Raw genomic sequence first — 5023 nt, forward strand, 5'->3', positions numbered from 1 at the left:
TCTTGAAAAGAAGTGGATTTCATACTCTGCTTCTTGCTCACCTTCGTCGTGAACTTCATAGGTGACGTATTGACATTCATAGCTTCTTTGCTTTCAGACTTGGGTACGAACTTGCCCCACTTCCTGACTTCTTGCTTGTCATTCGCTTTGCGAGGTTCATAGACAGGCAGCCTTTCATTTCCAGTGGAGGCCATGCTCAATTCCATGTCATGGGCACAAGTTGCAAGTTCTTCAAATGTGCTAGGCTTGATACCTTGCATGATGTAGCACAATCCCCAATGCATGCCTTGGATGCACATCTCTATACCTGAAGCTTCACTAAGCCTGTCTTTGTAGTTGAGGCTTGCATTCCTCCAACGATTGATAAAGTCAATAACTGGTTCCTCCTTTCATTGACGAGTATTTGTAAGCTCTATCATACTCACAGTGCGTCTTGTGCAATAAAAGCGATTGAGGAATTCTTGCTCTAGTTGATCCCAGCTATCAACAGATCCAGCCTCGAGGTCCGTGTACCAATCAAAAGCATTTTCTTTTAATGAGCGGACAAACTGCTTGACGAGGTAATCTCCATAAGTCCCAGCATTGTTGCATGTCTCAAAAAAGTGCGCCACATGTTGCTTTGGGTTACCTTTACCATCAAACTGTTGAAACTTTAGAGGTTGATAGCCAACAGGCATCTTCAACATATCGACCCTTGCAGTGTACGGCTTTGCATGTGTAAGGGAAAATTTGGCAGCAACTTCATATTTGTTCTTAATGGTTCCTTCAATGAACTCCTTCAATTGATCCATTGGAATCATCCCTTCAGATGAGACAGGGATAGCCTTAGTGGATGTTGCTTGTCTCAGGGGAGAGTCACTCTCTAGAACCTCTGGGAGCTTGCCGGGTGCATGGGTGGATTCTTCTTCCATCAAGATTCCCACCCTGTCTGTTAGCTTGTCAATTCTAGCCTCTTGATTTTGCATGCATTTGGTCAAGCCAGTGATTGCTTCCGTCAAGTTTGCCAACTGCTCCTCCATAGATGAAGTGTTTGTCACCATGGCTTGCATGATTGTCGTGGACGACGAAGAGTAGCATGGATTTTCACACAGATTTATCCTTGATTGGCTATGCTATGCGGTGTAAGTGGGGAGGATCCATCACTTGAAGCATCATCATCTTCCTTCACAGCAGAGTGCTTGGATCCGGAGAGGTTAAGCAGAGCAAGAGTTTTCTTGATCTTCTCAGCAACATCGCTTCCTCCTTCAGATGCGTTTGTGGAAGATCTTGCTCCTTTTGAGGATGAAGATCCAAAAACAGGGGTTGATGCGGACGTCACTTGGGGTGCTTGTTGTCCTAAAGATCTTGCTTTGCTCCTCGTAACTGGTCCGAAGCTTCCAAAGGTAACATCGAGGATGCTTTCCACATCAGCATAGAACCTGGAGTTAGCAGCCTTGGTGGATGTTGATATGGAGTTGATTTTCTTCGAAGCCATTTAAATGTTCTTGAACTTTGGTGATTGAAAAGTTGAGATGAGAGGTAGAGATTGTCCCACTGGGCGTGCCAGAATTTGTAGACAATAAATTTACGTCGAGAAAATAAAATCAAGACCGAAAATGTCGCAACAATCGTAGTATTTTATTTCAAATAATATGAGCGTTACAATCTCTATGAATCCTCTGATTCTACTTTTCCAGTATAAATTCAAGGGCCTTTGAGCTTGATCTTGAATTTGAATTTGAATTTGATTTATCCGTCGCGAACACTTTGATTGTTGCCACGAATTTTATCACGAACAAGTAGCCTTGATCTTGAACGCCTTGTATTTGATTTGACTTTGTTCTTGATCTTGAATACTTGAATTGTTCTTCGTTCTTGAGCTTGAATACTTGATTTGTTCTTCGTTCTTGAGCTTGAATACTTGATTTGTTCTTCGTTCTTGAACTTGATTTCTTGAACTTGAACTTGATTGCTTGAACTTGAACTTGATTGCTTGAAGCTTGAAACTTGTGGAGGAATTTGCAGTGTTTGATCCACGAGCTCTTTCTTGCTTCTTGTTATATCTTCTGGTCCCTTTTCTGAGTTATGAAGACCCCTATTTATAGTTGTGGAAGGGAGGAGTTGTGATAAGAACAAACTCTTTCCGGCCAATCAGATTGAGGTGTGACATGGCCTCATTTGATTGGCCAGAACATGTCACTTGCACACGTGGCACGATTTCATTGGCCTTTTAGTGTGACTTGGCATGCCTTGTCATTTTGACACGTGGCATGGTCCTATTGGCTCTTCCGCTTGACTTGGCGCGCCACGTCATTTTGACACGTGGCACCAAACTGGGCCTCTAGGAGGATGGCATCTTGGGTTTAACGAAGTGGGCTTATCACTTTAGCCCAATTAAATGGGCTAGCCCAATGGATTAAGACTTATTTATTTAACCCATATGTGTTGGACTTATATAATTAATTCAATTGTATTAGCCCATAATATTTATTTGGGCCAACATATCTTGAATTTAAAATATAATCCAAACTATTTAATAAATTTAATTCTAATAAAATTTATATGCCTACAAGGCTAATACACAGTACCAAGGCAAAGAAAATCATGCTAACTCCCAGAAACAAAGTAAAGAGAATCATGCTAACAAACAGAAACGAAGCAAAGAAAATCTTTAGAAAAAATTAGGGCTTTTAACAGAGTCGAGTTAAAAAGCAGTAGGAACATAGAATCGGTCAAAATAAGCAAGAAAAAAAATTTAATCATGAAGAAATCGGTTGGAACATGTGTAGAAAGAACTCCGAGAAAACCCTAGTTTTTCAAAGAAAGTAAAAACGGTTTAAAGTAGAGGACCTTTCAGAAGAAAGCTCGAGAATAAGCAAATCATAGAAGGAAACATGCTTAAAGCATGAAAATAACATAGATCTGAGAGATTCAGAAGAGAGTTAGGGTTTCCAAAGGAAACCCAAATAGAAATCGAAAGAACCTGCTGTAACTTCACAAATCATAACACATATGGTGTGATTTTGCCCAAAATCACACCAAAGAAGCCTCGACCAACAGAATCAGAAACCCTAGGTCCCACTTGACGTGGACCAGGACCCTTGAGGGCCTTAGAGATGATAAGCAAGGCGGTGGAGTGACCATTGGAGGCTTGGGTTGAAAGGATGGTCGCCGGAGATGACCGGAGAAGGGGGCGTTTGACGGAGTCTAGGGTTAGGTTTGAGAGAGGAGAGAAAATGAGAGCATCTGAGGGCGGCGGGGATTTGGAAAGTGAGTAGGGTTAGGGGTCGTTTGGAAATTAAAAGGAAAGGAGAAATGAGGGCCGTTGATCTAAAAGATCAACGGCCAGGATTTAAAATAGCTTGGGTCGGGTAGTGGGTAATTGGATCTGGATCGGGGTATTAAGTATAAAATTGGGCTGGGATTGGGTCCGATTTGGGCTATAATTGAAAGCCAAATTTGGCTGTTATTTAAATAGCCAGTTTTTCCTATTTTAATTTTAATAAATAATAAGCAATTTCTGGAAAATAATTCAAGGTGCCAAAAATGATTTAAAATACATAATTAACATTTTAAAAATAGAGGGGTCAATTTTACACATATAAAATATAATTATATCTTTAAAAGGGCTAATAACGCAATTACATGCAATTTAGCTTAAAAATACTAAATGTAATTGTAAAAATACATAAAAATTACATTAGCCATATTTTGGCATAAGTATAGAAATGAAATAAATGAATTGTCAAAACAATAATTTTTAAAATAGTTATTGGGGGATTTTATGGATAAAAATGGGAGAAAATAAGTCAACTTAAACCCTTAAAATTATGGAAAAAATAACAAAAGCCTTGTGTATGCTTATATATGCATACATATGCTATTTTGAAGGTATTTATGCATATTTAAAATATATAGGGAAAAATTGGGTATCAACACGGGTTATCCTTTATAAACTTGACTATTCCGAATGATCCTTGTGTTGAAAGATATATGTTTAAAGTATGGGTTGCGTATTAAAGTGGTATGGCTTTGAGTCGTGTTTCAAATGAAAGCTAGTGTGCCATATCGTGTGAGAAAAACTAGATATGCTTAAGACTCTTAATTTCCCATATGTGTACCTAAAGTCTTGATTGGAAATCTTGTTGTTGCTAATCTTTAAAGCTATTTGAAAAAATGAAATAAGTAAATTGGGAATATAGAGTGTGGCCAACGTGCCAAGAATCTAAGTTATAGTTATGGTTAGTGGTGCCAATGAAATGAGAGGATGTGAGGAAGATTATGAAATGAGCCTCAACTCAATTGTTTAAAAATGATTTCGAAAATAGAATTGCCTAAAAGCTTGTGTAGAGTAAATATGGCATAAATCTACTTTTTCGGTAGAGAAATATTTGAAGAGTTAAATTATGTTAACCTGATAAACTTTGATCAATAACTTAACAAATAGGTAAAACAAATATAATATATTGCAGTCGTACCCTATATTTGTTCCACCTTTTAACTTGTACCCTATTTTTAAAAATTATTAATTTGGTAGCTAGCTGGAAAAAATCCGTAATAATATGATAATTACACCCCTGACAAAAGATATAAAACCTGCATCACGCATTTATCGTGTGATCTGCAACTTCATTCGTGAAAAAAGATCTCCTCCTCTCCACTCAGTAGCTTTATCAAAAAATTAGAAACTTATCCAGATTCATCTTCAGAATCACTGTCACGACAGGATTTCCCACCCTCGGGGGTCGTGATGGGGCCTACTCGTGAAAGCTAGGCAAGCCAACTATTACGGTTCTACACAATAACAATCAACCCCAACAATTATAAACATAAACTAAAGTAAAACAGATGATAAATGCGGAAGAGTTAAATTAAATCCAAATACTCCAATACATGTCTACCCAAGAATCTGGTGTCACAAATTCACGAACCACTAAGATTTTTACTACAAATACAAGTCTGGAAAGAAAAGTACAATTGTTCTCGGAATGAAAAGAGACAGCAGAAAAGCTAAACAGAGAAGGGGGACTTTAGGCTCTGCGGA

This window comes from Nicotiana attenuata, chromosome 2 (assembly GCF_001879085.1).
Source record: "Nicotiana attenuata strain UT chromosome 2, NIATTr2, whole genome shotgun sequence".
NCBI classification, from domain to species: domain Eukaryota; kingdom Viridiplantae; phylum Streptophyta; class Magnoliopsida; order Solanales; family Solanaceae; genus Nicotiana; species Nicotiana attenuata.